The 22876-nt window shown below is 39.0% G+C and overlaps 1 protein-coding gene across 6 annotated transcripts in view; it reads right to left on the bottom strand.

The window, feature by feature from the left end:
• The window catches only part of CHL1 (cell adhesion molecule L1 like), a 203184-nt gene extending 180943 nt beyond the window's left edge, over positions 1–22241 (bottom strand). For 3 of the 6 annotated variants that reach the window (XM_017543321.2, XM_037743771.1, XM_037743770.1), the window contains exon 1: positions 21822–21920. The gene's annotated coding sequence lies outside the window, so the exon portion shown is untranslated. Of the gene's footprint in view, positions 1–21096; positions 21257–21821; positions 21921–22134 lie in introns of those variants that run through there. The other 3 variants (XM_037743769.1, XM_037743768.1, XM_017543322.2) reach the window with 3 other exon arrangements.
• Between the last annotated feature and the right edge of the window lie 635 nt (positions 22242–22876).

Below are 22876 nucleotides of genomic sequence, written 5' to 3'. Positions count from 1 at the left end.
TGGCTGCATAGTATTCCATGGCACATATGTACTATATTTTCTTTATTCAGTCTGTCATTGGTGTCATTAATGGGCATTTAGGTTGATTCCATGTTTTTGCTATTGTGAATATTGCTGCAATGAGTATACACATACATGTGTCTTTATAACATAATATAATGATTTATATTCCTTGGGGAATATACACAGTAATTGGATTGCTGGATTGAATGATATTTCTGTCTTCAGGTCTTTGAAGCATCACCACACTGTTTTTCACAGTGGTTGACCTAACTTACACCCCCACTAACTTACACCCCCACTAACAGTGTATTTTCTTGTCCTTTTTCTCCACAACCTCACCAGCATCTGTTATTTTTCAGCTTTTTAGTAACAACCATTCTGACTGGTATGAAATGCTGTCTCATTGTAGTTTTGATTTGGATGAGATGTGCTCTCTTTGCCCATTTTTCCTTTCTGTTGTCTTTTTCCTTATAAATTTTAAAAAGTATTATTTTGTTCTTTATGTCATTCTCTGCATAATTAGTAAATCATATCATTTCACAAAGATTTGAGTTAGCATCCAAAGCTTAAACTTCAATTTTTCTGGAAGAGGAACACATTTAGCAGTACTTGACATCATTAATATATGGGCCAAAACTTAGGGCAGAAATTTGTGCTAAAGTCAACATAATTTATTTTCTATTTAGTAAACCTTTAAATGATCCAGTGTTCCTTCTTTGAAAAGGAAGAAGTGGATAACATCTTGTCTACTGACTTGAGGACAGTTAAATATGATACATGAAAAAGATATCCAAAATCCATTTGATACCATTATCATGCCATTTTAATCAACGACATCATGCTTACAATCAAAAATTGAATGGAAAATGTCTTTCATCTTCTAAAACATACCTGCTGTAAGAAACAATAAGCAGGTTCTCTCAGTGCAGGAAGTATTCAGGAATTCTTTCTACAAGAGCATACCCTCATCCAGTCTAGAAGCTCACAAAATTTCACCCATCCTCGCCCTGCACTCTTTTGCAAATAACCCACTCACTCTGCCATTAGGAAGCCTGAAAACACATATCTTAAAACTTATCACCTCACAACTCCTTAATCTTTAGTTGTTTCCTATGGAGGATTCCTGTGTAGGGGCAGTGGGTTATAATTTACAACAGCCCCCAAAGCACCCATATAATCTTAATAGAAGCACAATAAATAAAATAATAAAACAGTCTTACCTATAAAATCCCCTTTATCACACCCTCGTTTAAGCCTAAGCTGTTCATATTATCTCCCCTGTGGAATACCAACTGGTCCTCCTCTCCAAGGCAATCTACTCTGCACACAGCAGCCAGGGCTTTTTATTTTTGTATTTTAATAAACATAAATTACATCAACCAGCTTAACTGCAGGAACTTCTTTCAAGTTCCTATACTGCACTTAAATCCCTATTGTTGTCCATAACCTACAAGGCTTACGTGATCTTCCCTAAGCTTACCTTGTGCCAGCTGGTCTCTCCCACGCTTACTGCACTGCAGGTTCTAGCCTTCTGTCCATTCCAGGCTGGGCCAAATCTGATTCCTCCACACGCCTCACCACTTGCTTCCCCTGTGCCTGGAACTCTGCTTTTCTGGCCCTTTTCCTGTTTGCCCTCTTCCCTTTCTGGCTCAGCTTGAAAGGCATCTTCTCAGAGAATCCTTTCTAAAGTAAGCTTCTCCTCCCATTTTTCTCTATCACAATCCTTTGTTTCTTTCTTGTAAAGATTTTATGTGTTTACTCATTTATTGGCTAACATTCTTAGTAATGGCAACTCTGGGAGGGCAAGAAATCTGTCTTCATCACAGTGCCTGGGATTTGTTTGCAGCTCAATAAATATTTGATGCATGAATAAATGAATGAATGGCTTCTTAGAATCAGAGCTACACACGCACAGACACGTATACACATACACCCTTTGCTTGGAGAGACTGGTTTTCTTTCCCCGTCTTGTATCTGGAAGCACAGCTACAACCCATGGGTAATTTTTTTTTCTGATATTGTTCTTTTTTCAGCATGAATATATTAATAATCAAATAAAATTATTCAGGAGTTGCATAGAAGGTAATTTCTTCCCCAATGGACACAGGACCAAAGGGTGGGGGAAAATCAAGCTACGGAAAATTTCCTTCCCCTGCAGACTTTTAAACTGCTAATCAGCACAAGCAGCTTATAGCAGACTGAGCACAAAGGTTGCTGAAATGGCACATAACTAATTCCAGGTGATTTAATGTCTTATGTTGTCTTAGTGAAAATATTGACAAAGAAGAATCATATGATTTGCAGTTTCTCTGCACTGCTGAATTCAGTGTTAGCTTCTGAGCCTCTATCACGGCATTTCCATAAATCAGCCTTATTTAAGGAAGTAAGTCTGGGTGTGCCATCCAGAAGTCTTTGGTGTGCCAAATTGGGTAATTGCTAGTTTTCTGGTTGTGATTGGCCATATTTAACAGTTCTTTCCTAAAAATGTAGAGTTTACTTTGGCAAATGGCATCATACGCCTACAGAGGAAATAAGTCTACCAAATATACTGCCAATACCCATGAGCAGTTGGCAGTGATAGGGGAAATCTGAAGTTCAGATACTTTTGTGTGAGTTCACATCTCACACAAAACATCTGTAAGCACAGACATTTTGTAATAGACAGGGCTGGTGTAGAGTTGACCCTCTTAGGGTTCAGAAGCTATTCTTTCATTCATGAAAGTATCCTGGTACAATGTTTCTGAATTAACTCTCAGCTTTATGAAATAAAATATTCATTTTAATTCTTCTCCTGACCACATTCGAAAGAACACACAAAAGTGAAGAGGGTTTTTCAATTATCATATAAGAAAGTCAAAGTTAAAATCATAGGACAACAAAAAAGAAAAATTATAATATTTGGAATTATTTTGTTAAACACCCTTAAAGATATAATTTCACATTTTTTGAGCCCAAACTGCAAATACCAGTAAAATTATATCCCCCATAGCACTTCAATTTAAAATTGTACCATCAAGTGATCAGTTTTAAAATACAATCAGATTCGTTTTATCCCCTTGAAACACAGTGGCATTTTTATACATCATTTTTTGTTTACATTTTTGCCATATTTTGGCAGCTAGATCTTATATCCTATGTTCTTACATTTAAAATATTCCTAATAATGTAAAAATTCTTACTCAGAACATTCATTATGCCAATTTCCAATGGCTTAGGCTGGCAGTTGGCAAATTTGATGAAACTGATTTGTGGAACCAGTAAATAAAATACTTGTGGAGGGCCGGGCGCGGTGGCTCAAGCCTGTAATCCCAGCACTTTGGGAGGCCGAGGCGGGTGGATCACGAGGTCAAGAGATCGAGACCATCCTGGTCAACATGGTGAAACCCCGTCTCTACTAAAAATACAAAAAATCAGCTGGGCATGGTGGCGCATGCCTGTAATCCCAGCTACTCAGGAGGCTGAGGCAGGAGAATTGCCTGAACCCAGGAGGCGGAGGTTGCGGTGAGCCGAGATCGCGCCATTGAACTCCAGTCTGGGTAGCAAGAGCGAAACTCCGTCAAAAAAAAAAAAAAAAATAAAATAAAATAAAATAAAATACTTGTGGAAATGCTGAAAAAAAAATCAGAAATCATAAAACTTGAAACTCAGAAATAAATTTCACTATTGAATTATTCAAAAGATACAATGTAGCTTTTCCAAAAGTCAGGTTGTAAAGCTTTTGAAAGAGATGCTTCAATGCACAGAGTCATTTTATAATTAATCACCTAGCATGTTGCCAAGAACTGTAAAAAAAAAAAAAAAAAAAAAAGCAAACCCATGGCAATTTTTGAATTTTGTTTTTCATTGATACATAGTAATAATACACATCTATGGAGCACATTATTATGATTGGATACTTATATACATTATTATGATTGGATACTTATATACATTGTCTTTAGCATATCCATCACCTGAAACATTTATCATTTATTTGTGGTGAGAACTCAGGATCCTTTCTTCTAGTTATTTTGAAACACAAACTATAATACTGTTTACTATAGTCGCCCAACTATGCTATACAATACTATAACTTATTTCTCCTATCTAACTGTGATTTATGCCATTGACCAATCTCTCCCTATTCTTCCCTCCCTGATACATTCCAGAGGCACTAACAACTTTGTACTTCTATGATATCAGCTTTTTCAGACTCCACAGATGTGTGAGAACATGGGATATTTGTCTTTCTGTACCTTGATTATTTCACTTAGCGTACTGTCCTCTAGGTTCATCCATGTTACCAGAATGACAGAATTTCATTCTTATTATGGCTGAGTACTATTCAATTGTGTATATATACACTACATTTTCTTTATTCATTTGTTGATGGACACTTAGGCTGATTCCATATCTTGGCTATTGTAAATAATGCTGCAGTCAACATGGGAATCTCTTCAACATACTACTTTCAGGTTTTCATTTTGCTAATAGGAGAAAGTATAACCCAAGAGAATAGATTCAACACAATTGATGTGACGGAGATTTGCAAAAGATCAGTTGCATGTCTGTATGTGTGTGTGTGCACATACTATTCATTTAAATTCTCTGCTTTATAATCTCTAAATTATGCCTTGTCACTGTTATCTCATTAGATGTACATAATTAATCTTTGCAAAGAATAATTCCAGAAGATAGAATTATAATATTTCACATCACTGTAAATATTGCTTTATACTCTCTCATAACATGAGGACTGATTTGCATAGAATTTTTAGTAAGTTATATCTTCTGTATTTGTAGATATAAGTGAAAAACCTACAACACTCATAGAGAAGGATGCATTAAGTAAAGTGCTATTGGGAGCAAGGATATCTGCTGCTAATCAATACCATGGGTATTCACACCTATACCTTTCTAAAAAGTAAAGTTTCTTAAAATTATAAATGTAATTAAAATGCAATGTATAAAATAGATTTAACAAGTCAATTATTTAAACATTTCCATGGCCAATAAAAAAATTGATAATGCAGCACATAACATTGATGTCTCTTCAAAAATATAGGAAATATTTTCACTTGAAAAAAGTAGGAAGATTACATGAATATAAGAATTACAAGAATCTATTATTTCACAGTCAGACCTTAATATCTGAAGTCCTTATCATTACTTTTCTCCTTTTTTCATTTCACATGCATATTATGTCTACAGAATAGCCTTACTTAAGTTTCTAGGACTGAAAATCAGACCGTAGAAGGGATCACTGGATGGAGTTAGCAATACTCTGAAATGTAGAGAAGAAATTAACCCAACCGAAATGTAAGGAAGGAGCTCTATTTTCCCCTTAGGATCAGCTGATTTCTTGTTCATCTCACAATCGAAAAGCACCTCAACAGATTATTAGCATCAAAGAGCCCTATGATGACACTATCTCCCCTTAATCTTTCTGTAAAGCAAGCATTAAGTTGATACCCCAAATGTAGTTACAGTAAAGTTATCCATATTCCACCTGTGTTTGGCTTTCTCTAACCTGACTCAAATTAGGGAGGGCTCTTGTTTTACAATATGTGAGAAATCTTTTCAGAACTCGAGACAGGTATTCAAATCACATTTTATCACATCAGAAAATTTTCTCAAATGGTACTAGATTATACTGTGAAAAATATTGCTAAAAATTAATTGCTCAGTAAATTGGGCTTGAACACTTATTTTGCTTCAGAGAAATAATCATTGCAATGAAATTTCTTCTTTGCAATGCAATTTATTCTTTGCCTTCCAAATTCCACCTCTTTTCTACTATAACTTTTATAGTGCACAAGCTGGAAATAATATTTCTCTATTCTAATCTACCATAATGCATTATCTATACATTCCTATGGCATTTTTCATCCTCTATTTTGCATTATACTTGAGTGAGTTCTTTAATTAGATTGGAGGTTCACAACATTTTGAGAGTTCTAGACCCCAGAAAAGGCATTTAGGTCTATTTTAATAATATTTTATGTGCATATATTCAATGGCAACAGTAAGCAACTTCAGGCCAGAAGCTGCATCTATTTCATCTTGGAATTCATCTATCCAGCAGTGATTTTCACTCAGCAGGAACTTCATAATTTTCATTTAATGATCAAATGTGGGAACAAAACTGGAGAAAGAAAGAGGAGGAGCATGACGATTTTTTCTTAGGGGTGGCTATACCCTCCTTGAGCTGGGCTGCATCTCCTTGAATGGTCTGTCAGCCCTGAGATGATCTTAGATATGTTCTGAGCAGGACATAGGTGAATGCATCATGGAAATCGTATTCCCTGTGAATTATTTTTCAACGCTTCTTACCACAAAATTTTGAATGTCTCAAGTAGGTGCTTGTAGAACATTAATAACAATTTAATCCCTATTTTATAAGAGAGAGCAGGAGTCAAGCCCAGAGTCCAGGGCAGGCAACAATATCTACCTAGAATGTGATGACTTCAGGTTGCTTTCATCATAGTAACTACATAGTTTGCTATTGCCTTTCGTTGTTTGCCAGTGACACTGATATTTCATTTAAGATAATGAAATAAAACCTTTATTTTCAGTTAGTGTATTTTTTTAATGAGCCAGTTAAAATCTTAAGTGAATTAGAAGTTGCTACAAAGATATGACACAAGTATTGAATATAGTGAGGTTAGAAGAATGTCATCTCAGAGAACTGGAGACTGCCGAGTGACTGGTTGTTTTAAGAAGAAAGGACAGCAGGAAATGGGTGTGAAAAGACAGGAGCTTTGAGAAGACAGGAGCAATGAGCTGTTGAGTCAAAGGAGAGGGTCTCTAAGGATACAGGGACAGAGAGGGGAATAATGAAGGCTGAGTCCAGCTGAAAGTGGAAACGAAGTGTGACAGTTACTTGGCCTGCAAAGCAGTAGGGAGCCAGGGGAAATTTTCAGGAAGTAAGTGACATCACGGTCAAAGCGACAAGCAAGAAAGGGGATTTTAGCAGTGCCATTTACACCTTAGTGAAGAATGGCTATACAAGGCAGAAATCCAGTGAAGGAAAGGTGGCAGGGGTCTAGTGATTAGAAGGCTGAACGAGGAATTTTCCAGAATGGTTAGTGAAGAAAAAAATCTCAGTGTATTGAGGGGAAAGTTGAAGCAGGCTTTGTGGTAGTATAAAAGCAGAGACAGGAGGTATATAGGGGATAGGAAATGGTAAATGGTGAAAGAAAGACTGGTAAACAGATGCTCCTGGTCATAATAAAAATGTATGATGCTATGTAAAATAGACTATGGAAAAATCTGAGAGTTGCTTGGGTTCCAGTACCCACAAAAAGTATTTTTTTTTAATGCAAACTCACTGTAGAAACCTCAGTTTACTGTCACCCTTCTCAGCTCGCTCTCACCACCAGCCTCTAACACTCTACATTTGTTTTCCTGAAATCTAAGACAGCAGAATTTAACACATATGACACTTTAGGTTATCTCATGCAAAAATAAAACTTGTCCAGAAGACTGCATTTTCTGAGTAACAAACCCTTTTATCAGTGGCTATATGACTTGTCATTAAAATAACTTAAGACAAAATCCGACAATCTGAGTTTCAGTTCCACTCCCTCATATGTCAGTTCCATTTGTTCCACTGACCCTGTCTGAACAGGATTAATACCTATCTTACTTAAATAGCTAGTTACTACAATTATCAAATTAAATAATATCTAGATATTGTATCTTTTGCTCAAAAGCAATTCATAGCATTACCAGTAGAGAACTAAATTCATCATAGCACAGCAATTTTGAGTTGTGTATATTACATTTTGCCTGTTGAAGCGTTTATGAAATATGGAAAATACAGTACAATACTCTATAAGTGCTTTTGGCAAGACTGCGGTGGAAAAACATCTACTCATGTTTATCAGAAGGATGGGATAATGGTTCAGAGGCAGAGGAATGATCGTATGTATAGTTCCTACACATACGATGGAAAAAAAAAATGAGAGAAAAATGGCCAAGCCACAGAAGAAAGAACGTGACAGTAGGATCCGGAAAAACAGAGAAGTAGAAGCAATGAGAATAGAAATTGAACCCACATCATACATGGCAGTAGTTCTTCATCCACTTTCAGAGAGCATTTGGAAAGAAATAAATAGCCCAAGAAAGATCCACTGCTGTCTATCCTCGCCCTGCATCCTGCTCTGTGCTCTCATAACACTGCGGGAAGATCTAAGAATATTGGTACCAGCCACGCACCAGTCTTCTTTCCATTATAGTCATGCTTCACAGAGTTATAGGTATAGGAGCTCTGCAGCCCGATGTATCATCATTATTTCAGGGCAAAAAGCCTGCTTCCTTTTCCATTTGTGGCTGTAATCAGTAAATAGAAGGAAATACAGGAGCTCTTTTCTCTCCCTCCTCAAGAGTGAAGCTTTGACTAATCTAGTCAATTTCTTGTTTCTTGACATCTGGATTTCACTATGGCCCTTTTGACTCTGCTGAGATACTCCTGGTTCTCTTAAACCCAAGCCACTTCTCGGCTAAATGGAAAAGAGTAAGGATAAACCTAAATAGATCAGAAGACAAAAGCATCAGAAAAGCCCACCCTGCTAAAGAATCTTAGCCAACAGTATTCTCAGCCAACTGGATGCCTCCTTCCTTTCGCTTTTATTCTCTCTCCAGACAAAACCAGGGCACTTCAGCCTTGCCAAAAAGTTCACTCACACCATTTTCCTTTCTCACAGTTGTGTGGGTCTAAGATCTCTAGGAAGTGTCAAAAGGGGGAAAGGAGTGTTCCCTTGGAACAGAGGGTTCCATATTTTTTCCTTTTTTGTAAGCAATCATATGGTGAGTGAATGGTGTATCACAATGGGTTTAATAATTCTTTAATTAGCATGCCTTTCATGATTAGTATTTCTTGCTACCGTGTCTACTAGAAGTTGGATGTGAGCTTCCTTTGAATCTGAGCTGTCTGAGGACTAGCCTTTAAGTTTCCAAGTTAGATTCTTAAAGCCCTGAGTCATTGTGTGAAAAGTCCAGTGACATTTCTGGAAAGACCAGGAGAGAGGCCCTGTGACTATTTGGACAGAAAGAGGAGCCCAGCTGAGCTCTGCCCTCCTTGCCATTGCACCATGCATGTGAGGGAAGCCATCCTGGGGCCACCAGCCCACCCCCACCACTCTCTGAACACCACCATATGACCTTAGTTGTCACCAAATGGGGCAGAAAAAATCATGCAGTAGAGCCCTGCCTAAATTCCTGACCTACAAAGTCATGAGATTTCATAAAATGGCTGTCATTTGAAGTTATTGTTTAAAGGTATGAGTTAGTTTGTCATTCAGTAATAGGTAAGTGGAACAATGTGCCTTCACCTTTTACACAAATTGTTACTTGGCTATATTTCAGAATCTTTTTCATCATTTCTGCTGTTAGCTACATGCAAGCTTTAAGGTACTTTTCTTCCCAATAGAAAACAGCTTATGTACATCCCTACAGATACCCCAATAACTTTATACACAAAACACGTATCTACTGAGGTCTTAAATAGTTTTAAGCCATATGGTGAATTCCCCATATGCAAGTAAACAAAACAAATGAGGAAAATAGCGTGAGTTCACAAACAGTCTCCCTAAGTGATAGTAATAAAAAAATACACTCTGTGGCAAAGTTGCAATGGGCAATACAAAATCGTATCTGTAAACAACATCACCCACCTTGGATCACAATTAGTGCATTGCTTGCAAAAAGAAACCTTTTAAAAGATTTGGGTTCTGTTAAATACAAGAATTTGTACTTAACATTATTGAACAACTAGACCACTAGGAAGGATTAGTTCCATATGATTTTCAGATAAATGATCTGTACTCCTAAAGGTGGTACAACAAAATTTATGTTTTTATTTTAAACTATTTCATAATTTCTTAATGATTCAGTATCACCTATATAGTCATTTCTGAGTTGTCTTTTTCTAGCTTTTCTATCCCTCTCCCTTGCTGCTGAAGAAATATTAGGTATAACTTCTTTTGTCTTAGAGTAAATTTCCAAAATTTTCCTCATCTGTTCCAACTTGCAGTTTATACTTTGTCATCTGCTAAATAATACAATTACGTGTGTTAGGATGGCTCTAAATTAAGAGCAAATAGTCACTGAATGAGGAAGTTATTTCCATAATCAATTGCTTATATTTTAGCAAATTTTTACAAGGAAAGAGATGTAAGTTGCTTTGAGGCTTCTTTTGTTCAGCTTTTAGATATTGGCCTAGGATTTGAATACCTGAAATATAGCTGTTGAAAGTTGAGACATCTCATTATGGTCATTTATTTCTTTTTTTTACTTTTATTTGCAGTACTACAATAGCATCAGAGGAAAATGAACATTGTTTTGGCAATATGTGAGAAATATTTACAATACCCTGTATCATCTGAGAGTTTAGGAAATCTATATAGATAAAATAAATCAGGATTGAAAGGATTTAATATCACATACCGATAATAGTAATTACTAACTAAAAAACTACCTTGTATAATTCAAGGTCTCTAGTTTTATTTTTTAATATTTTTGGACATGGGATAGCTGCATAATTACCTCCATTTTCCACTTCAGTTTTAGGAGTGAGCTGTGAACCCCACCCTCATGCAGGTACACACATACAACCACTCAAATAAGTCAGTTTCATTCATGGTACCATAGTTGAATAACAAAAGAGATTATGGAATGCTATCTTCAAAGATAATATACTACAGGGTAAATCTGGTTGAGGACAAGCCTAAAACCAAGCCTTCCATTTCCTTCAGAAGGCATAGAAACAGAAGTGTAGCTCAACTACTCTCCCACCGAGGGTATAGTCTAGCTTTCTGCTGAGACAATCAAAAAACCCAAACCTAACATTTCGATGATAAAAATATTGGGAAATGATGACACATACCTTTCTGTATCTCCTCACCAGTTCTGAATTTGGAGGGGCAAAGGAAGTGAAATGCACGCTTAATTGAGGAAGTAAATACTAGGCAGTGGCAGACTGTCTTACTGTTAAATACAGTAATGGGTTTTTAATGGCTGCTGTCCAAAATTACACTGCAGAAAAATGGTTTATTAGTAATAATAATAGCTGGCACCTTTATCTTCAAAGCACTTTACAAATATTAGCTCATTAATCCTCCAACTGCTATGGGGAGGCAGCAGTAAATGTTTCTCTCCTCAGTTTACAGCGAGTAAAGCAAGAAAACAAAAGGTCATAACAAATTTTTAAAAGAAGGCTTTGTGTATGGAGATCAATTTCTGATCCAAGCCACCCATATCGGTTTTTATACTTGATTGGATGGCATTATTAATTCTGATGACTGCCAGCCCTTTTTTTAAGGGGACAGTGTTTAAAGTCGAATACAATTTATTTGAACTTGACTCAGAAGTGTGCATGAGTTGCACCTGAATTGCTGAATGCGTGGTTCTTTAATGTTATTTAAAGCAAATCAATTGTGTTCAAAATCAGTTCAGCCCAAATCAATTACATGCAGAAACTTGTATGCATGGGAAGAGCAGATTGTTGAGATCCCTCGAAATTTAACTCTTCTGAGAATTGCTAAAGGTCACGAAGCAAAATGAATTTTGATCAAATTTAAACAGGCTTGTTTTAGCTGTCTTTCTCCATTCACTCAGATCTTCTTTATAGAAAATAGTCTCAAATTAGTGAACAATAACAAAAATCCAATATAGTGTATTATTCATGTAGATATAGGTGATAAATGTTAAAATTATTATTATTTGTCTGTTTACCCTTGTGGGCAATGTTTTCAATTTCTTGCCATTGTATAATGCCTTAACCATTCTTCACATATTTAAATTTTAATCTAATGAATGAATTCTCCACTATGTCATTAGATACATTTTATAGAACAAATGAGAAAAATTATTGAATTTACAACACAGAAATAAACCTACTTCTTGAGAAGCCAAGCCTTGTATTCCAGAGAAGCAGGCATGGGTCAAACAAAAGCCTTATAGCAAATTCATTCTCTATAATCCAAGGAAGTGGGATCTCCTGTCTGGCCAAAGCAGGAAGCAGACTATACTTGTCACTGTCTAGTACACAAAAAAGGGGCCTTTTGGAGCCACTCGGCATCTGAGAATGCTATTTATATTAATACATTTTAAAAATACATGAATATTTGCTTGTAAATATCCCAAACAAAAAGTCAAAAACCTTTTAAAACTCCTAAATATATTGACTGTGCCTGAAATAGAGTCGTATTTTTTCTTCCAAAGCCTTAATTTAATTGACAGCTGCTAATAATGACAGTGCCATCATGATCAGTGTCATTTTCAAGAACAGCAAGGCTGAGATATGGCAGCTGCCATTGCCAACTATTTCTATTTTAATCTGGAATAGCAGATACTCATGCCTTTGTAGAAATGCCAACCGTGAAATGCAATTGGTTATATATAATGCCCAGAAGTTAGGGAAATCCATGCATATTGATATTCTAGAGTATCAGAAACATTTCTGCCAAGAACTGAAAAATGATAATGAAGGTGAAGTTTCATTTGTACACATAATGATGCGCAGGGTCTGGTACAGGAAGAGTCAGAGCATCAAATGCTTATATGACTTGATTTTGGAGAGAACGCCAATGTCTCCTTCCTGTAACCTCCAACTTCTGGGCTCAAGTGATCCTCCCACCTCAGTCTCCCAAGTAGCTGGGACTATAGGCATGTCCTATCACACCTGGCTAATTTTTATTTTTATTTATTTGTATATTATTTTGTAGACATGGAATCTTGCTGGTCTCGAACTCCTGGCCTCAAGTGATCCTCCAGCCTCAGTTTCCTAAAGTTGCGTTAAGATTTATTTACTTATTTCTTTTTTTTGAAACAGAGTCTCCCTCTGTCGCCTAGGCTGGAGTACAGTGGCACGATCTTGGCTCACTGCAACCTCTGCCTCCTGGATTCAAGTGATTCTCCTGCCTCAGCCTCCTGAGTAGCTGGGATTACAGGCACAGCATCTTGCCCAGCTAATTTTTGTACTTTTAGTAGAGATGAGGTTTCACCATGTCGGCTAGCCTGGTCTCAAACTCCTGACCTCAAGTGATCCAACCATCTCAGCCTCCCAAAGTGCTGGGATTACCAGTCTGAGCTACCATGCCTGGCAGGTTTTAAGACCTCATTTAAAATGCCACCATTCCTGGAATAGTTATACATTATTAGGTAATACCTCAGCAGGATTCCTTTATGTCTACTTTTCTACATATTTACCTGGGATAATGGGACACAGAACAGGTAAGTTTGGATGCACAACAGGAAAGAGTGTTAGTCTGTAGTGAAGAACATAGCTGAAGAATCCTGCTATTCAAGGAGGTGCTGCTGGGGCTAGAAATCAGACACTTCTGAGTTTGAGTTCTGAGTCTGGCACTGCAAGACATATTGTGTGACATTGGACAAGAACCCTTCTGTGTCTGCATCACCCAGCTTACAATGGGTGTTATGATAATTGTACTTTCCTCAAATTACTGATATGGAGATTGCAAAACACATAATAAACACTTGATAAATGGTAAGTCGTGGCTATTTAAATTTCTGACTGGCACAGTTTTTCAGTCCTATCTCTAGCACAAAGTGGTGATCAATGCCTCACAGGACCTACACACACACACACACACACACACACACGTATCATAGAATTCAGGGTGCTTTGGAAAAGTCTATCTCCCTATCTTTGGCCAGGACTACATTCAACCCTCAAAATATAACTGGTAACATTCTCAATTTTTCCCCTAGGTAGCTCTCAGTTCATACAGTGATTCTAGATTTCCTTTGAAAAAATCATTATCCAATGTTGCTCTTTTCTTTTAAAAAGGAAATCTGGGCTGTGCCCGGTGGCTCATGCCTATAATTCCAGTACTTTGGGAGGGGGAAGCAGGAGAATCACTTAAGGCCAGGAATTTGAAACCAGCCTGGACAACATAGTGAAACCTCATCTTTACCAAAAAAAAAAAAATTAAAATTAGCCAGTCATGATGGTGCCAGCCTTTAGTCCCAGCACTTTGAGAGGCTGAGGTTAGAGAATCACTTGAGCCCAGGAATTCGAGGTTGCACTGAGCCGTTGCACTCCAGCCTGGGCAACAAAGCCAGACCCTATCGCCAAAAACAAAACACACACACACACACACACACACACACACACACACACAAAAGAGAAAGGAAAAGAAATAAAAGAAAACCTGAAAGCAATAGAGTGGACTATGAACTGGGTTATATATTAAGATATCTAAGATTTCATTCTAATTTTCACCACTTTAGGCACAATGAAATAGTGGTGAAGCCCACTATTTGATCTTGCATCAGTTTTTTCATCTATAAAATGGGCTAACAACTTGTTTCATTTTGTTCACTATGTTATTGTAAAAGTCAGATGAGATGACATGGAAAATTTTTCTAAAAAGAATAAAGCACTCAAATAATACAAGATATGATTTTTTAAAAATAGAAATATTCGGAAGCAATCTTCTGAATGGCTGGAAATGCAGCATCCAGTATCAGAGTCTTGGAAAATGTCAGTATTTATCTTCCCCCTGAACCTTTTGCACATGAGGTATGTTATCTATTCTGAACATAACCAATACATAAGGCATCCCATAATAAGGTAATATTCTGTAACTTTACAGTTTTTAGCAGGTTTTCAACACAATAAAAAACCGAATTTCCAATAACTCTAATAGCAACAGATCACCAAAATCCCCACATTATCTTTTACCCACTTACCTTCTATTACTCTGGGCAATACATCGCTTAGTCCCTGGAAACAAAAATTCCTCACATCAGGATGCAACCAGTGCATCCTGGTCTATTCCATCATCGTCCTTGTTCTGACACAACAATAGCAAAGAAGAAGGATGCTTCTTCCAGAGAGCCAGGCATCCAGGTTACACGACTGTCAGCTGCCAGACTGAGATTTGAGGGTATCTCCACTTTCCCAGGCATCATAACTACAATTCCTCCCAGTAGAATCACCACTTACAGCAAAAGCTTTTGTTAGGGAGGAACTTCTGCTAAAAATGCAAACCTGTTACCATAGAAGCTGGAATACATCTTTTATATTATTCTGTCTGCTGTGTCAGCTCTTATCTTAGAAAGCAGAGATAATGTAAGAGAATGGGCAAATTTGTTTTGAAGTTTAAAAGTCCCAGCTGAAACCCGCCAATGAATGTGAGCACACCAACCTCGGACAATCAAAGAAGGGAGAAGAAAGGAATGACAAAGAAAAAGGGGTGAAGATGGCCCTCAATACAAACTTGGTGATTCCCAATTTTATACTGCTTTTGGCAATTCAAGCTTTCCCTTTCCCCATCTTGAGGAACTCATGTTCCACACATGCAAAACCCTCAAGATGTGCTAGGTATTCCTCATGCACTTCCCAGATTCAGATCCATTTTCTGCCTGCCTCCATCCTGCTCTACTCTGGGACCGACCTACACAAACCACTCTCATCAGGCTCCCTTGCCCTCTTACTGCCTTGATGGAGAAGCAGCTGGAGATCTTGGGGCAGAAGCAGAACACTGTCTTGTGATTTGACAGTAGTTATGTTCCTCTACCAAAAACTATAGGTCCTACCTGACAGCCCTCCTCCAGAGCTACTGCTCCCACCTCCTTCCAAGAACTTCACCTTCCCATTGTCCCTTCAGGACAAGGGACAATAACAGCTACAGATGTGCTTCAGCAGCCCTTGTAGGCTTTCCCTAATCCCATCCAAAAAGATGTGGGTCCGTCTTTAAGTTCCCTTAATGACCTCTTTGGAGTATGATCTATATAAAAGAAAGGAACAAGGTGAAGGTGAGAGGAATATATATCAAACAAAATGAAAGTGAGGGGAAGCTTCATTTTACCCAAAGAAGAACTGTTTTGAGAACATCAAGGGAACAAACCCCTTGGTTCTAGCCTGTGGTGTTCTGCCACCTGATCATTCAGGTCCACTACTGTGAGAACATCAAGCCTTTTAAAATAAGTCAGAAATATGAATTTTTACATTAAATCTCCAGTTTTTAAATATTAGCTGAAATTTATGCTTTGGACCAAATGAAATATTTATACAAGCTGGGTTCAAAGTCCAAGGGACATTGGTTTGAATCCTATATAGACTATTGGGTCTTTTCTTAGAAATTAAAAAAAAAACAAACAAAAAAAAACCTGTTTTCCTTTACACTGCACAATTATATCCAGAAAAAGGATGAACGTCTCATTTTTACAGCTTTTTCTGATATACTATTTTGGTCCAAAAACAATAACTCTCCCTGCCTCATTGAAAGTCTGCAGGCAAAACAGAGAAATGTTCAAAACCCCGAAGTCACCGGAATCTTGTTATGAATCTTGTTATCTGGGCCTGTTCTAAATGTATGAATCTAGTCAAATCATTTAATTTCAGTGTAGCTCACTCCATTCATCTGCAAAATCAGGATAATTACTTCTTTCCTACCATTTTCACAGAGACATTTGGTTGAAAAATGAAATTATACACAGCAAATGAAAAGCACATTTGAGATCTTCAGAGAATAAAGTGCTATTTAAACCAAGAAGATTAGTAAGAAAAACCTCAGAAGTTTGCCAAAGATTTTTCTCTTTCCAGCCACATTCATGACACCAAGGTAACTGTGAACCAATGCCTTAGCCCAACACAATCTTATGGAAGACCTACCCAAATCTAAGGTAGTGATTCTCAACCATCATGGTACATTAGGATGTGTTAATGTACCATAAATCTAGTTTTTGAAAACTAGAAGTTTTCAAAAATCCAGATTCCTGGTCACCGTCCACAGAGATAGTAATTGAATTGATTTGGGTTGGTAGTTCTAAAGAACTCTCCAGATGTTTCTAATTTCAGCCAAGCCTAAAAATAACTTATTCAGAAAATCTTTTAAATATGTGAAACAATCACTATTGGCATATGTGCATATAATTAACATAGGAATCAGCAGCTTTCCATTTGACACCATCATTGATCATGGCTCACACTTATTCAGATAAACATGGATACACACACACACTGTCCCTCTATCTTTGTCTAGCCACATACTGAGCATGATATAGTATGACTATATTATGCTGCAATAAAAAGCCAAAATTCATTGATCACTTAATAAGTGCTACTAAGCTGTCTGCATAGATTGCCTTATACAACGTCCACAAGAACACACATGAGCTAGGTATGGCTATTCCCATTTTTAAAGAAGAAATTAGTCTCTTAGAGAGGTCAAAATGACTAAGCCAATGCCACACACCTGCAAACTGACAGACTTAGATTTTGAACCCTGGCAGCCTGACTTTTATAGTCAGTGCACATAACCACCACATCAGCTTGCTTCCCACTGTGCCAGACACTTTAAGAGTTTATGAGATGCATAAAAGGAAATGTGTGACCTCAAGGAGTTTACAATCTGAGAAGGGAATTGCGATGCACAATAAAATTCATAGGTCGTACAGGAAAATGGCACAATTGTAGTCCCTGGAGTTAGGAAGAGGTGAAATAGATGGGCAACAGAGCTCCCATTTCCACAACTATAGGGGAAATAAGATGCAGCCAAACATTAGAAGAGGGAATGTTATAAGACTACCAGGATAAGAAACGCTGGTCAAAGCACAAAGTATATTTATATATTGGCCAAGTTCAATGCATTTATTATTCTTACCATCATCTGCCAGTGTGATTTGAATCGGATATTTATACCCACCCTAAATTTACCAGACTGTCAGTTCAATTAGCAAACCATGAATTTTGAGAATTCATGTTACCTCAAACTCTAGTTGTGATTCTTATTGAAATTATGTGTGTAAACATCACACATGCACACACACACACAGACACACACACATACCCCTAATAATTTGACTTCCAAAGAGATATACAAGTTGTATTCTTCTGCTAGGAATAAATTATGGGAACGTGAAGTCAACACTTTAGGGAAAAGTCTTAAAATTGAAAGCAGAATATGTCCTTTGTATTTTTATTATCTAAACACAATGAGAAGGTAAGCAGGATCATTTTTTATCCACAACACATAAAATCTCAATTAGTTATGGTCTATTTGTGCACTGACTTAAAACATTCGTTAACAAAACAGAATTTTCTAGTTTACTGGATAAATATACCAGAAATTGGAGAATATTGTCAGGTTGCCAAGCAACCACAGCTCTACTCTACTTTGTGATCAATCCAACTCATTCATCGAGCTTCCTAACCCAGTGATACAGAATTCCAACCAATTTGTTTCTTGGGAAAATTATAGTGACTTTCAGTAACACAATAACACTTTTATTCTCAGCAGATAAACTTAAATCCCTTTTGATCAAAGGGATGTGTTAATTCATTATTCTCTACGTGGTGCTAATGAGAAAGCTATAATTAACTAACTACACTATTGTGACACACATAAAATAAACTGCAGTAATTAGTAATGTTTAAGGTGTTAAGCAGCCTCCAAAATTAGAAAATACAGAATCTTTCCTTGGATAAAGATGTATAGAAAAAAGAAAGCAGCATATCTAATTAAATTGAAAATTGTTTCCAGCCTCCCCCAAGGGGAGGGAGGAAAGGCATGTGATCACCAAAATATAAGAGATTTCACTTTAATAGCAGAGAAAAATGGCTCAATGCCAATAATACTTGTAGGTAGACATAAAATGCTGGCGAATAATGTAATCTTTTCTTTGAAAGAATGCTTAGCACAATATTTTTCCTGGAACGAATAGAAAGAATATTATGCTTTCACTCATTAGCTGTGTTAACTTAGCATATTGTATGTAAATCACCATAATAATTGCATTCTCTTCAGACTGAATTAGTAGAATGAAGCTGTAATCAAAATGTTCATAATTGAAAATATACTATTCTCAATCTTGGTTTGAAAAAATAACAAGGAACACTGATTAAATCAGATAATATAGTACATCACTGAAAACAACCTTGTTACAGAGACAAGTTCATTCTCTTGATTATACCTTTGCGTTTCAATTAGGTTCCCAAATTCAGGATTCAATACCTCCCAATCTGTCATGTTTTTCTACTCTTACCATTTGTCTCTGGACTAAGATAAGCATTCCAAGTGCATTGCTTTTAGATTTTTAGAGAAAATACAAAATGGTGAAAAGCTAATTTTATTGTTTCTAAAATACATTAGGCTCTACTGCACGGTTGGCTGTCATAAATCAAAGGGCAAAATAATTTCCAATAAATGAAACATTTAATGCCAAAGCTCCTGGGAAACAATATGTAAATGATCACATGAATTTCAGACAAGCTGTCACACTAATTCCTCAAGGTACCTTTTAAAGATGACATATTCACAGTGAGGATGAGAGGGCTGTCTTGCAAAAGCCAAACACTACTACCTGAAGTGATACTCTCAGTATTTCCTGACAATCATTCCTTCAAATCTGACACCATTAGTTCCCCTCTATTACTTAATTTTCCTTTATCAGTTAAAAATACAAGAATCTTAAATTATCTTGATCACCCTTAATTTTCCATAAAAGCAAATCAGGCTAAATTATTTAAACAAAGCAATTTTGGGGCAAATAACTTCCTATTTTCAAAGACTTCAGAAGCAACTATAAAATCCAACAAATGTTTTTCTGGGTGTGTTCTGTTTTGTAAAAGTCACTATGTGATGGTGACATCTGCCTGACTTTACTTGCCTCAAGTTCACCAAGAAACCTTTATATTTTAATGATAAAATGATTTTTAAAATTTAGTTTAAACCAATTCCTGTAATAAGATGAATTAACTTGTGTAGTAAGTATAGTATGTGCAACATCAACTCCTCTTAGACCTACAGCTAGGCCCATAAAGTATACAGTTTGCTTATCAGTAGATAAGTTGAAGCTCTATATAACCATGAGGAATCAAGAAATATCTATACCTTTTTCTTTAAAGAAAATAATCCGTAAATCTAGATGCAACAAATAACAATCTAGAAAACACATATTCATCATCATAGTCCTGTGCTTCTGCAGTGAAGTGGGTGCAAACATGCCCTGAAAGAGATTTTAATGAGCTGCCATAGCCAGTACTCACACCCACCCAGCAATAACTATTTGTCTCCATATTTGCTTACAATATTCAGGAGCTTGCAAGGAATGATTACACACTATACTCTGCCATTACTAGAGGTAAATCCCCTGCAGCACTTAAGGCCACAAAATAGAAAGCCAGGGTATACCTAGGCTCTATAACCAAGTTAAATTATGAAAGTCAAAGGGTGGTCCCTCAGAATGAGGCTGAAATTAAGACAAACCCGACGCAACATCTGCAGGTGAAAGAGAAAACACAGATTTACAAATAAAACTGTGGGATAAACTTCTTATTTTCTTGTCACCAAAAAGCCAGCTTCATCAGTAGTTGATCAGTTTCTCTCTTCCAATCTGCTGCAAGCCAGAGCTTTGTAGGAGTTGGACTGGGCAGTAAAAATATTCATATTCTACTTAAGATTATTCTCCAAAATTAGAAAACCCATAATTTTGACTTCAATAAAAATGCAGAGAAATGAGAATCCACCATATGTAATTAAACTGAGGATTAACTAACAGTAATGCTATCAACAACAATAACTAACTTTTGAGTGCTTGTTATGCATCAGACATGATGTTAAATTACTTGTATTATCTCATTCCAGTCTTGCAACAACCCAATACAGAGGGTATTGATAATCTCCCTATTATTGAGAAAGGTAAACTGAGGCACGATGGAGTAGTTAAATGGCTAGTCCAAAGTGACACATCACAGTGATGGTGGAGCTGGAATTCGAAGCCACGTGGGCGACCCGGTAGCCTCCGCCTAGAGCAAGCCCAGGTGGCTCACCAGTTGCCCATCTCCACGCGCACGCGCAAATCTCCCCGCCCACGGCGCGTTCCAGCGGGAGCGTGCCATCGCGCACGCGCGTGGCCAGGCGGCCGCTTGCTGGCTCTGGGGCTGCTCAGCGGCTCCCACGAGCCAGCGGGACTGGACCCCGCCGCCCTTCAATGAGGGGCTGAGCCTGGGGCTCCCTCCCCGCCAGGCCGCCCTGCCGTGCCGACGACGCACACCTGCCCTGCCCAACTGGCCTCCCACGCCTTCCCCTGCCTCCGGCGCCCACCCTGCGCTCGACCCTTTGCGCCGTATGGCGGGGGTACCTGTGCCAGCCCGGCGGCGGCTCCTCCGCGCGTGGTTTTTCGCAGGAATTCCCCAGCCCTGCCCTGGCTGAGAAAGTGCTGCTCGCAGGGAGCCAGGAGAGTGGGAACGGAGGGGCCGGCTTTCCCCAGCCTCCCGTCTCCAATCCCTGCTCTCCAAATTAATCACAGCCTGGCGCCTGGCGACAGAGTGAGACTCTGTCTCAAAAAAAAAAAAAAAAAAAAAAAGGCGAGAGAAACAGAGAGGCACAAAGAGGAAGAAGGGACCATCCGTGACTGGCATCTCTAGCTCCCCCGGCTCCGCTACCAGGAGCCATGGCAACCAGGCCGCCGGCCTGCCCTCGCGCCCCCTCGGCGGTCTGGGGAGGTGGAGTTCTAGCCCCTCTCTGGTTTTTCGTGGCCCCCACCGCACCCCCCGCGGTCCATTGATTCTTCGCTTCCAGGCTGGCGGCATTTTCTGAACCCCCTGGGATCTAGAAGCCTCTCCTGAGAGTAGGAGCCAGACATGGGCAGTCGGTTGGGAGGGGATCTGAGCCCGACAGCCTAGGAGGTGTCCAGGGATATGAGGGGCGTGGTGGGAGAGAGAGGCCGGGACTGACCCCCCAAACTAGCTAGACCTCGGACCCCTACCATAGAGAGGACGGGAATCCACAGGGGGATCTGGAATCCTCTTCAGAGGGTGGCGAAGGATGGGGTGGGAGAGGCTGGAAATTAGAGGGTCAACCTACCGGCGACCGGCGGGAGTGAGTGGGAGCCGGAGGATTCGGGGACCCAGTGTACTCCATCCGACTGACCCCGAGCTGTCTGAATCCAGCCTCAGCCACCCGGGGGCGGGGCTTGGAAAGGGGGTGTCTCTTCCCGGGTGAAGACTAAGGGACCTCGGACCACCCCCACTTCAGACAAGGAACCCTGACTGCGCACCTTTTCCTTTCCATAACGAGTTGACCCCCTTCTCCCGGGAGCAAACCCTTAGCCCCTTCTCCATGGGAGAACCCCCAGGGCTGGCACGAGGGATACAAATTGACCCCCACCCCGACACACCTGCGTCCCCTCCAGCACGCGATCTGTCTGGTACCTGCCCTCGGGAAACTTCTCCCCCAAGCAGGCTGGGAGCTGGGACAGGGATGGGCAGGGTCCAGCAGCTCTGGGCGGATCCGAGGGAGTTTCTTGCCGGCCGCTTCCCGCTGGTCCTCGCCTGTCCCCTCCCGCTGCTGGCTCTGGGAAGGCTGGACCTGTTCTGGCTTGCACCCGGCTCCACGCCCTCCTGCCAGAGGCTGGCTCCCTCCTCTCCTCCCTTCTTCGGTTCTGCGCCACCACCCCTCACCCACGCCGCTTATTTTCCCTCCCTTTGCACACTCCCATGGGACAGGGAGAGTTACAGGCTTAAGACTTTATCTCATTGTGGAAAGCAAGGGACCAAGCCAAAAACTTTGCTCGTGCTTTTCAACATCCCTGGTCAAAAGAGGTAGGATCTCTGCTCCTTTATCTGCAAGAGAGACATTTGAAAGAAACGCCTCCCTGCTCCCGATGGTTTCACTCAGTTCATATTCCATACACAGGTGACCAATCTGGTTTTCTCCCATTGCTGCATGTTAGAGGGGTGTGGTGTCATGTACGTATTAAAAATGGTCTTGCTTTCCTTCATTCAAGGGCGTGGTGGAGCTTGCTATTGAATTTACAAAATATGCTATAATCATCCGCTGTCAAATTGTGCATACTTAAAACTAGAGACCTTCTACTATTTTTTTCAATTTTTGCCCTAATACAGAGTCCATAATTTTAC

This window comes from Cebus imitator, unplaced genomic scaffold (genome assembly GCF_001604975.1).
Source record: "Cebus imitator isolate Cc_AM_T3 unplaced genomic scaffold, Cebus_imitator-1.0 Scaffold152, whole genome shotgun sequence".
Classification (NCBI taxonomy): Eukaryota; Metazoa; Chordata; class Mammalia; order Primates; family Cebidae; genus Cebus; species Cebus imitator.
The sequence above is the reverse complement of the archived record's forward strand: the minus strand, read 5'-3'. Positions and strand labels throughout refer to the sequence as shown.